This window comes from Hyla sarda, chromosome 4 (assembly GCF_029499605.1).
Source record: "Hyla sarda isolate aHylSar1 chromosome 4, aHylSar1.hap1, whole genome shotgun sequence".
In the NCBI taxonomy this organism is placed as follows: domain Eukaryota; kingdom Metazoa; phylum Chordata; class Amphibia; order Anura; family Hylidae; genus Hyla; species Hyla sarda.
The window spans coordinates 315,283,128-315,296,168 of record NC_079192.1 but is presented as its reverse complement, the minus strand read 5'-3'; positions in this window follow the sequence as shown (position 1 = coordinate 315,296,168).

Genomic DNA, 13,041 nt, shown 5'->3' with positions numbered 1-13,041 from the left:
AAAGGCTGCAGTCCTACCATCAGGGATACTTTATGCCTTTAGAGACATTGCACTCTTAGAGCAATGTTATCCGATGAGTACGATTTCACTACACACTGTGTCAACTCTTGTTAGGTTATTCCCATCTTATTCCCATCTTATTCCCATCTGACTGCTGACTTGACCATCGTCGTTGGTGGCAGAGAGTACAGATATAAACAAGAAGATAAGGAGGCACTTCTAACCAGACTTCTTTAGTTCTGATGCAGCACAGTCAGATCAGTGTGGGACGCCATTGCGGTACAGACAGGTGACACCTCCTGGCGTTTCTTCAGACTAACCCTCCTTCATGAACAGGTAAACACTCCACCCTGCGTGACGTGTGAAGTTGAGGGTTTTACTTACAGTGAATAAAAATAAAAAAAACACACTTTAAAAACAAAATACACTGTTAGAACTATATACAGGGAGTGCAAATCAGTTTTATGCAAAAATGCTCAGGTCCAAGAAATCGGTTAAGCCCAGATTTCCTTGGGCATTACTCTTACATCAGCTTGGCTTCCCGTTGCAGGAGTACTTTCTGTCTATCCACCCCTTCTCTGTAATGAACCCTGTCTATGCCTAGAAAGGTTAAACAGGCAATATCTCCATGATGAATATCCCATACATGAGCGATAAGTCTGGGACAACCTCGTCTTGTTTTTACAGAGTGTGCATGTGTGATGTCCCAGTACGGGATATGCATCTCACAGTCCTATCACAGTCCTATCAGCTTGAGTCCCTCCACGTCCCCAGGGCTCACCTGCACTGTACCCCTTTAATCTGTATAATTGTATATTATGTGCAAAGAACCCTTGATATGGTCACATGGTTATTAGTCACATGATAACAGTTGTCACATGTTAACGTAATATGTTTTGTTATCCAGAGTGCACCAGGTGACCAGATGACCTGCAGCTAGCCTATGGGCTCCTTGCACAGACCCCCTTTATAAGGAAGGGAGGAGCTGCAATCTCTCTCTTTGATCATTCATTGCTCTTAGATCCTGAGGTCAAGTCCAGTCCAGATGTCTCAGAGCCAGTGTCCAGCAAATCTGGAGGCCTAAATTACAGCCACAAGTAAGTAAGTCAATTCATCTCTGTCTGCTGTTGCTATCTTCAGTCAAGTCAAGTCTATTATAGTCAGTGTGGCTGTGCTAAAGTCTGTCAAAGTCACTGCAAGTCCCAGCAAGTTGCGAGGTCCCCTGTGTTACTGGTCATCTCTCTGGGATCCTGGCCTAGCTGTAAAGACTGTATCATCTGTCTATTTCAGTAAAGCTACCGTTAACCCTGACCTGGCCTTGGACTCTTATTTGCCCTGCCCAACTAGGACTAGCGGTGCTACCGTTCGGGTGGTTCCCGGTTAAAACCACGATGTGTAAATGCTGTGTAACAAATGTTTACTACTGTTACGCCTAGCGCTCCGGGTCCCCGCTCCTCCCCGGAGCGCTCACGGCGTCTTTCTCCCTGCAGCTCCCCGGTCGGTCCCGCTGACCGGGAGCGCTGCGCTGTCATGGCCGTTGGGGATGCGATTCGCACAGCGGGACGCGCCCGCTCGCGAGTCGCATCCCAGGTCACTTACCCGTTCCCGTCCCCTGCTGTCATGTGCTGGCGCGCGCGGCTCCGCTCTCTAGGGCGCGCGCGCGCCAGTTCCCTGAGACTTAAAGGGCCAGTGCACCAATGATTGGTGCCTGGCCCAATTAGCTTAATTGGCTCCCACCTGGTCCCTGACTATATCTAACCTCCTCCCTTGCACTTCCTTGCCGGATCTTGTTGCCCTTGTGCCTAGAGAAAGCGTTTTGTGTGTTTAATACCCTGTGTACCAGAACTTCTGCTATCTCCCCTGACTACGAACCTTGCCGCCTGCCCCCGACCTTCTGCTACGTCCGACTTTGCTTCTGCCTACTCCCTTGTACCTCGCCTATCTTCAGCAGCCAGAGAGGTGAGCCGTTGCTAGTGGATACGACCTGGTCACTACCGCCGCAGCAAGACCATCCCGCTTTGCGGCGGGCTCTGGTGAAAACCAGTAGTGTCTTAGAACCGGTCCACTAGCACGGTCCTCGCTATCCCTCTCTGGCACAGAGGATCCACCTCCTGCCAGCCGGCATCGTGACAGTAGATCCGGCCATGGATCCCGCTGAAGTTCCTCTGCCAGTTGTCGCTGACCTTCCTACGCTGGTCGCCCAGCAAGCTCGTCAGATCGCCCAGCAGTCGCAACAGTTAGCGCAACAAGATCACCAGCTGTCGTACTTGACCACCATGACACAGCAACTCCAGTCACAACTACAGCAAGTACAGTCGCAGCTACAGCAGCAACAACCATCTCCTCCGCCAGCTCCAGCACCCCTTCCGCGGCGAGTGGCCGCTCCTAGCCTCCGCCTGTCCTTGCCGGACAAATTTAATGGGGACTCTAAGTTTTGCCGTGGCTTTCTTTCGCAATGTTCCTTGCACTTAGAGATGATGTCGGATCAGTTTCCTACTGAAAGGTCTAAGGTGGCTTTCGTAGTCAGCCTTCTGTCTGGAAAAGCCCTGTCATGGGCCACACCGCTCTGGGACCGCGATGACCCCGTCACTGCCTCTGTACACTCCTTCTTCTCGGAAATTCGAAGTGTCTTTGAGGAACCTGCCCGAGCCTCTTCTGCTGAGACTGCCCTGCTGAACCTGGTCCAGGGTAATTCTTCCGTTGGCGAGTACGCCATACAATTCCGTACTCTTGCTTCTGAACTATCCTGGAATAATGAGGCTCTCTGCGCGACCTTTAAAAAAGGCCTATCCAGCAACATTAAAGATGTTCTGGCCGCACGAGAGACTCCTGCTAACCTGCATGAACTCATTCATCTAGCCACTCGCATTGACATGCGTTTTTCTGAGAGGCATCAAGAGCTCCGCCAGGAAAAAGACTTAGATCTCTGGACACCTCTCCCACAGTCTCCACTGCAATCTGCGCCTAGGCCTCCCGCCGAGGAGGCCATGCAAGTGGATCGGTCTCGCCTGACCCTGGAAGAGAGGAATCGCCGTAAGGAAGAGAATCTTTGTCTGTACTGTGCCAGTACTGAACATTTTTTGGTGGATTGCCCAATCCGTCCTCCACGTCTGGGAAACGCACGCTCGCACTCAGCTCTCGTGGGTGTGGCGTCTCTTGATGCCAAGTCGGCTTCTCCACGTCTCACGGTACCTGTTCGGATTTCCTCTTCAGCCAGCTCTCCCCTCTCAGCCGTGGCCTGCCTTGACTCTGGAGCTTCTGGGAATTTTATTCGAGAGTCCTTTGTGAATAAATTTCGCATTCCGGTGACCCGTCTTGTCAAGCCACTCCACATTTCCGCGGTCAACGGAGCCAGGTTGGATTGCACCGTGCGTTACCGCACGGAGCCCCTCCTTATGTGCATCGGACCTCATCACGAGGAGATTGTATTTTTTGTCCTTCCTAATTGCTCTTCTGAAGTTCTCCTTGGACTACCCTGGCTTCAACACCATTCCCCAACCCTGGATTGGTCCACTGGGGAGATCAAGAGTTGGGGTCCCTCTTGTTCCAAGGACTGCCTTAAACCGGTTCCCAGTACTCCCTGCCGTGACCCTGTGGTTCCTCCTGTATCCGGTCCCCCTAAGGTCATTAAGGACTCTGCCTGCCACAGGAAATGCCCCTCCCCCCCTCCCAGTTCCATCAGGCAAGCTTCTGTGTCCCCTCATGGCCCTCGTCCTGGTGTCACACTGCCCCGTGCCAGGTCTCGCCCTCTGCCCTCTCTCCCCATTCCTACTCCTGCGGTTCTGCCTGCCGTTGAGGAATCCCTCCATCCTTTCCCGGTGTCCTCATCCCAGGGGAGGCAGTTACCCGATAAAGAGAAGGGGAGACCTAAGGGGGGGGGTACTGTTACGCCTAGCGCTCCGGGTCCCCGCTCCTCCCCGGAGCGCTCACGGCGTCTTTCTCCCTGCAGCTCCCCGGTCGGTCCCGCTGACCGGGAGCGCTGCGCTGTCATGGCCGTTGGGGATGCGATTCGCACAGCGGGACGCGCCCGCTCGCGAGTCGCATCCCAGGTCACTTACCCGTTCCCGTCCCCTGCTGTCATGTGCTGGCGCGCGCGGCTCCGCTCTCTAGGGCGCGCGCGCGCCAGTTCCCTGAGACTTAAAGGGCCAGTGCACCAATGATTGGTGCCTGGCCCAATTAGCTTAATTGGCTCCCACCTGGTCCCTGACTATATCTAACCTCCTCCCTTGCACTTCCTTGCCGGATCTTGTTGCCCTTGTGCCTAGAGAAAGCGTTTTGTGTGTTTAATACCCTGTGTACCAGAACTTCTGCTATCTCCCCTGACTACGAACCTTGCCGCCTGCCCCCGACCTTCTGCTACGTCCGACTTTGCTTCTGCCTACTCCCTTGTACCTCGCCTATCTTCAGCAGCCAGAGAGGTGAGCCGTTGCTAGTGGATACGACCTGGTCACTACCGCCGCAGCAAGACCATCCCGCTTTGCGGCGGGCTCTGGTGAAAACCAGTAGTGTCTTAGAACCGGTCCACTAGCACGGTCCTCGCTATCCCTCTCTGGCACAGAGGATCCACCTCCTGCCAGCCGGCATCGTGACAACTACAAAGGGTATATGGAGTAACACAAGCTACCTTAAATCTGTATTATATTTAATAAGGCCTTATGAATAGATATATTAGACTTTTACATTCCTTATACATAGCCAGGAGCCTTTACTTATATAAGAAAAACCGAATTATTGCAAATGGACCTCTGACGTCATAAGAATATTTTTATAGCATTGTCCACCAGTAGCCTTTATAAGCCATTCTGATGGAAATCACAGAATTACCTTTCACTATTGACTGATTTCTATAATATCAATATTTCAGCCAATAGAGCGTTATACTTTTAAAAACACATTCACCTTTTACGCATGACGAATAAATCGCCGTATGTATAGAAGAATGGGGAAGCTTATCAATATTTGCTGAATGGAGGATGGAGAATTCGGGTGTTTTTTTTTGTTTTGTTTTTTTACGAATGCGCGAGCAGCTTATTACTGCAGTCATTGTGGCATCCAGGAGTAATGGCTTCCCAATCTCACGTTGCCATAGGAACACAGCTAACTTTAGCAAAACAATTTACACATTGCAATATTCTACCTTGGCTCTCATCATCAAAAGTTGACAATTTAATAGAAGTTGCTGTGTCTGTAATTTTATGATACATTGTGTTATGTCGTGAATAAAACAGCCGTGTTATCATTTCTTATCCACTATTTTCCTGAAAATGGAGAGATAATGGGAAATTAGAAGGAAAAAGCGTTGCTTGTGCGTCTTCATAGAAATTGTGCCGGTTGGATGAATCGGAGGAAAACAAGAACAATTTTTGATTTTCTTTTTTTTATATGGAGAGGTGGCGTGACATATTGCTTATCTATCTTTCAGAGGTACTAAATGCTTTATTTCCTTTTTTAGATAGCTGTAGATGTAGTGAGCACTGATCTATAACCTCTACTGATGAGCTTTACCAAGAGTGAAATAGTCTCTCTAGAAAAGTGCGCCTAGAGCTACAAAACTACAGTACATTTAGCATGCTGGGAGTTGTAGTTTTGCATTGCTCAAGGCGCACTGGTTGGGAAACTCTGATATAGAATGATTCCATGTCAGCTAATACTTAGCTTTTAAAGTCCGGGCATGAGACCCCGTGGACAGCAGAAGCCAGTAGTCCAAGTAGGACCACTCGGAAATGCTCCGTCTTCGTCTTCATAGAACATGTTCATTCTTTCAGAGGAGTCTTCTATCTGAAATTTCCACAACGGAACATCAGTAGTGTGAATGGTGCAGCAGAATCCCATTGCAATTAATGGGAGGATGCTGCACCAGATTTTACACAGCGGAACTCTATTTATTCCAGTACTTCTTCCAGTACTTGGCGACAAGGGTTTTGGCGGCTAAGACAATATGTTGGAAGAGCTTAAAGGGCTTCTTAGATAATGAGTGGTGAGATAGATGGAGAAGATAAATAAGGGGGTCCAGAGGGACCAGTACACCCAATACTTCATACAGCAGTCTCTGCACTCTTTTCCAGTAAAAAAAAGGGAAGAATTCTGAAGATGTTTTTGAAGTGCAGGTGACATGATATGCAAGTGATTTTAAGTGTTTTTAAAATGTTCCATCTCAGATAGAGAGAGAGCCAACAGACATTGCCTGATGCAGAGTTGATGTTATTAAAGGAGTTGGGTGTCTTTGGCATAGAGAGTTGGGAGCTGGGTGTCTTTGGCATAGAGAGGGTATCCAAAGCTACAGGGCTGTACAGAGGGAGGAGAGGTGAGGACCCAGAGTTGATTCCTGAGGATCCTTACAGCAAAACTATTGTTTTTTTCATATCAACTGGCTCCAGATCTGTAAATGACTTCTATTAAAAATCTTAATCCTTCCAATACTTATCAGCTGCTGTATGCTCCAGAGGATGTTGAGTTGTTTTTTTTAATAGTTTTTTTCTGTCTGACCACAGTGCTCTCTGCTGACACATCTGTACGTGTCAGGAACTGTCCAGAGCAGCATAGGTTTGCTATGGGGATTTGCTCCTGCTCTTGACAGTTCTGGACACAGACAGAGATGTCAGAAGAAAACACTGTGGTCAGAATGGAAAGAACAACTCAACTTCCTCTGGAGCATACATCAGGGTTAAGATTGTTTTAATAGAAGTAATTTACACATCTTTTTAACCTTCTGGCACCAGTTCAAATAAATTGTTTTCCACCAGAGTACCCCTTTAAGGCTAACCGAGTGGAGAATATTGAGGAATGATTGGTGAAATACATTGACAAGCACTGTAGAGAGATTCATTAGAATAGAGAGGAGCTACCTTCAAATGTAACCATCAGGATATCATTCAACACTTTAGTAAGAGCAGTTTCTGGAGAATTTGAGACCAGAATGTAAAAGGTCAAGGAGAGTGTTATAAAAGATTGTGGATTAGGTGAGAGACCAGGCGTTTCAGGAGTTAAGAGATGAAGGGGAGATTAGAGACAATCGATAGCTGCACAGGATGGGTCCAGAGATGGTTTTCGAGAAATGGGGTTAAGACAGTCTGTTTAACCTCTTTCCAGTGCAAAAATATTTAGCAATAGTGGGTTTGATTTTTACATCTTCACCTTCCAAGAGCTATAACATTGATATTTTTCTGTCAACAAAGCCACATGAAGGCATGTTTTTGCCAGTCGGTTTATATTTTGTAACAGTATAATTGATGGTATCATATAAGGAATTGAGAGATTAAAAAAAAAGTGTGTATATATATATATATATATATATATATATATATATATATATATATAAATTACGTCAACTTTGTCCTGTGGATCAATACATTCACAGTCGTACTTAATTTACATAGTATTAATTTTGTTTTTCTGTTTAACAGAATAAAAACCTTTTAAGAACCAACCATTTTACCTATATCTTTTTTATTTTTCCATCAATAGACCTGTGTGAGGGTTTATATTTTTCAGGGTAAGCTGTAATTTTTATTGGTACTATTTGGGGTAGATGTGTCTTGTTAAAGCCTTTTTTATCTTTTAATGTTTGGGATTTTTATAGATGCATTGAAACTAGTTACATTTATTTCTATACAGTTTTTGTATAAGACATATGGAAAATGTGGGTACGAAAGTTCAATTTATTTTATACTGATTGCTTGATGGCTTGTTCAATCCACTGCAGTACTTCACAGTACCCCTATAAGGGGGTTTCATACATAGGGGGGATTTATAAGGCCTGCGTTTCACACACATCGGTGTTTCATTCCAGGAGCTTTCTAATAAATCTCGATTTTACCAGCTGCTCATAAGCTTTTTTTTTATTGGTTTATAATTTTTTTTGTGGAGTTTTTTAACATTCTTCATGAGAAATCCTTCAATCTTATGATCATAGAATCAAATGAGAAATCCAACCAAAAAAACACATGTAATAAAACTAGAGTTGAGCGCGAATATTCATAATGCAAATTTTTATCGCGAATATCGGCACTTCGCTATTTTGTGAATATTTTGAATATAGTGCTATATATTCGTAATGAGGAATATTCTTTTTTCTGTTTGTCTGTTTTTTTCACATGCAAACTTTTATGCAAATTTTCTATGCAAATTTTCGCATGGAAAAAAAAAAGTGAATGAACATAGCGAACATGCGAATTTCACGAACATAGGACAAATAATTGTCAATATGTTCGCAAAATATCGCAAATTCGAATATGGCCCCTGCTGCTCATCACTTATAAAACACACTTTTGAAGTACAAAAAAGATTAGCTGCAGTTTTTCAAAGTATGTGTGAAGGAGTCCAAGCAGTCAGTGCGTCCCCATGACAGCCCCAGGGACCCCTCACAGCTATAGTACTTATCTTAGTATAATGGAATAGGAGATCCTTTTATACCAGCAATACGGCATCGGTGGGTCAATCATAGAAATAATACGCTTGATGCCATCATGTCCATATGGATAAAAAAAACTCTGAAGAATGTTTCCAGGACCTTGTAGAAAGTATTCCAACAAGAGTGAAGGCAGTTCTGAAGACAAAAGGGGGGCCATCTCTGTACTATCAAGATGTACCTAGTAAAGTGGCCATTAAGTGTAGATCTTGCATGTATCTGTGGAACATTCATAATCCTGATGGCTTTTTTTTTTAATCCTTTTTTGGACAGCACAAGATATACACACACAGCAGGACTTGCACAAAGTAAATAGGACACTACAGCCAGGCTTCCCTTCCCATGCACATGAACATACATCTCCCTTGAATAACAACAATGCTGCTTCACTTCTTCTGAAGCAGATCCTTATTTTGTTCCCTATTCAAGAACCTATTTAAATCCTTTAATGTATCAGAAAAATGTTACTGATTTTGGGCATGTACAGCTCAAACACTAGGGCTTCACAATCCCAAAGATTAAAAGATGAATTTTCAAATTTAAATTGAAGATTTTAGGGTAGCTAGTTCTACCATAAAAATTGTTTAGGCCCAGGCCCAGGCCCAGCTGCATCAGTAAACTATATATTGGCTGAATGACACAGCCTGGAGTTGGATGAAGCATGAGGAGACCATATAGTGTCTGAATGGCAGAGCCTGGAGTTGGCAGCAGCATGAGTAGACACTAGGGCTTCACAATCCCTAAAATTAAAATATGAATTTTGAAATTTAAATTGAAGATTTAGGGTAGCTAGTGCAACCATAAAAATGTGTGGGCCCAGACCCAGGCCCAGCAGCATCAGTAAACCTTATATTGGCTGAATGACTCAGCCTGGAGTTGACTGAAGAATGAGGAGACCATATAGTGGCTGAATGAGACAGCCTGGAGGTGGGATTAGGAATCCTGAAAGTGACCCTAATGCAAGGAATTTCTGAAACTGGGGACCAGCACCTTAATCTGTTAAGGACCAAGGGCGTACCTGTACGTCCTGGGTCCTTTCTGTTCCTATAATGCGGGGCCACAGCGTGTCGGGCCAGGCAGGGAGCCGTGGCTAATAGTGCGCGGCACTGATCACTGTGCCGCACGCTATTAACCCCCGATCAGTGAAATTAAACTACCCTGGCCATCTCAGGGGGTTGTGAAATTGCGGCGTCCCGAACAGTTGTAGGACACGAGGAGGGTCCCCTTACCTGCCTCCTGGTGTCTGATCGCCGAATGACTGCCAGGCATAAGCAGTCAAGCAGCAGAATTATTGATCAATGGTTTCCAATGAGAAACCATTGATCAATGTAAAAGATCAGTGTGTGCAGTGTTATAATCCCCTATGGGGGCTATAACATTGCAAAAAAAAAAGTTAATAAAGATCACTTAACCCCTTCCCTAATAAAAATTTGAATCACTCCCATTTTCCCATTTAAAAAAAGAAAAGTGTAAAGTAAAATAAACGTATATGGTATTGCCATGTGCGGAAATGTCCGAAATATAAAAATATATCGTTAATTAAACCACACGGTCAATGACGTACGCGCAACAAAATTCCAAAGCCCACAATAGCGTATTTTTGGTCACTTTTTATATCAAAAGTCCAATCAATACAAAAATGGTACCGCTAAAAACTTCAGTTCATGGCGCAAAAATCTAGCCCTCATACTGCCCCGTACATGAAAAAAAAAAAGTTATAGGAGTCAGAAGATGACAATTTTAAACCTATACATTTTCCTGCATGTAGTTATGATTTTTTCCAGAAGTATGATAAAATCAAACCTATATAAGTAGGGTATCATCTTAATCGTATGGACCTACAGAATAAATACATCAATTTTGTTGCACAATGATTTTTTTTTCCGTTTCGTCGTAGATTTTTGGGTAAAATGGCTGATGTCACTGCAAAGTAGAATTGGTGGCGCAAAAAATAAGCCATCATATGGATTTTTAGGTGCAAAGTTGAAAGAGTTATGATTTTTTAAAGGTAAGGAGGAAAAAATTTAAGTGCAAAAACTGAAAACCCCCTGGTCCTTAAGGGGTTAATTATGTTTTGCAGTATCCATGGCAGCACAATGAGAGAGCCTGGAGGTGGTAGCATCAGCCTGAGGAGACCATAGATCAGCACAATTAAAGAGCCTGGAGGTGGCAGCATCAGCATGAGGAGACCATAGAGCAGCGCAATTAGAGAGCCTGGAGGTGGTAGCATCAGCATAAGTAGAACATATGGAGGCACAATGACAGTGCCTGGAGGTGGTAGCATAAGCATGAGGAAACCACATTGTGGCACAATTAGAGAGCCTGGAGGTGGCAGCATCAGCATGAGGAGACCATATGGCAGCACAATGACATAGCCTGGAGGTTGGAGCATCAGCATGAGGAGACCATATGGTGGCACAATGACAGAGCGATAAGGTGGTAGCATTAGCATGAAGAGATCATAGAGCAGCAGAATGAGAGAGCCTGGAGGTGGCAGGATCAGCATGAGGAGACTATATGGCAGCACAATAACAGAGCCTGGAGGTGGTAACATTAGCATGAGTAGACATAGAGCAGCACAATGACAGAGCCTGGAGTTGGCAGCAGCAACATGAGGGCCATGCCAACTGAGGGTTGAGTCTGAGGAACCCACCAAATGTTGACTGGATGTGTCGGATGTCACTTGGGATGAAGTGGATGACTGAGTGAACCTCACTTGGGATGAAGTGGATGACTGAGTGAACCGATAAATCACGGCTGCTGGGTTGCTGGTCGCGACACGACTGCGAGATGACACCGGGAGCTCACACTTCTCGCTGCGACTCTGGCTGCCACACGCCCCTATTCTGCTGTGACCTCTGCCTGCGCCTGATGAATTTAGGCCTCTGCCACTCCTCTGTACATGACCTGGTAATACTCTGCCTGACATACTTATTGCGTATTTGAGGGGAGTACAATACGCTTCACTACGCTTAAAACAGTATTTGTCGAGAACAGCAGCAAGTGTGTACTATTGGCTGTCCTTTCACAGTATCTAGGCCCTTGACAGATTAACAGGTACAAAATAGTATACTACTTAGATGTAGGTATGCACTTATGAGGGCAGAAAAATGCGCCACAGTACACTTAAAAAAGTATAAGTAAAAAAACCAGTCTGTGAGTACTTTTGCCTGGACTTTCACAGTATCTATGCTCTTGACAAATTAACAGGTAAAAAATAGTACACTACTTAGATGTACTGTTTACCGTCTACAGATGATGATTTGTTGTGGAACAAAGACAACAAAATTCTTCCTGCCTACTCTGCTAAGGTTGATGAAATTGTAGAAGCTTGTTGAAATGTATGAGGCAACACACAGCTATCTGCCCCTCTCTGTAATACAATACTGAAGAAAGTAACTGGGAGATTTATGGCTGGAGTAAAAATCCTTTTCAGTTAAAAAAAAAACACTGCTCTCTGTCCACCAGAACACTGATGTGACTAGGATGTAAAATGCTGCTGGAATGAGCTTTCCTGTGTAACACACACACACAGCTATGTCCGTCCTATCTCTATGCAGTGTAATGAGTGATATGACGAACCGCAAAATGGCTGCCGATTATATAGGGCTGTGACATCACAGGGGTGACTGGCTGCTGATAATCTGCATCCTGCATGTGATTCAGGGTCATCCCGCCTACTTCCCTGCCCGCCTTCCCAGCGTTCCTTGCCCCATGTACTGACATGTGGATCCGCCATTTTGGATGCCCTGGAGCCTGGACCGCAGGAAATGGAGTTTAATGAAGCGATGGGCACGATAGAATCGTGGCGATATTCGCATTTGCTGCAAATCGAATATTTCATGAAATTCGTAATGAATTCGGATTCGTCAGCTTCGATTCGCTCATCTCTAGCATTGATGTATACACAAATCATATGTATCATGTACAAAAGGTGCTAAGAAGTAAAAGCAAATGCAATTTATAAAGATGTTCCGTGGTTCCCATCTAGTCACAATATACTAACTGTATATCTGCTTGCAAATTGTTATAGGAAGCTATTAGAGGAGAACACGTAAGTCAATACAGGTGGAATTGTTCACAGTGAGTAAACCGGTCAATCTTAGTATATAACCTATTAGTATAATTGCCTGCATAGCATGTGTACTTCCATCCATGTGCCTTATTCACTAGCCGCTTATAATAAAAAAAAAAGGCTTATTGTGGGCTACATCAAAATAACTACTAATCCATGGGAAAATCAATGAGTTTGTTAGAGAGGCACTGGGGAGTAACTGTGGTGATATGAACCGCTGTAGTGCAATAAGCACACAAGAGGCAGACACATGAATGCACTTCAATTTCCTGTGCCCTGCAGATAAATCCTGCGGCCTTCACTTTATGAGCTGGTATTGATTTTTCACCCTCGTAGGGTCATTTAAACCACAACGCAATCCCTTTAGGTTGGTATAAATAAGGATATTTATTGGACATACATAGTATGTTGACCGGTTGCTTCATGATGATTGGATAAAGAAATGTTCTATAAATTGCTGTAGTTATTTTTCATCTCAAAATTTCAATTAATATAATTGAAAAAAAAATTGTGATGGCCGTAAATGTTGGCACCCCTGAAATTTTTCTAGAAAATGAAG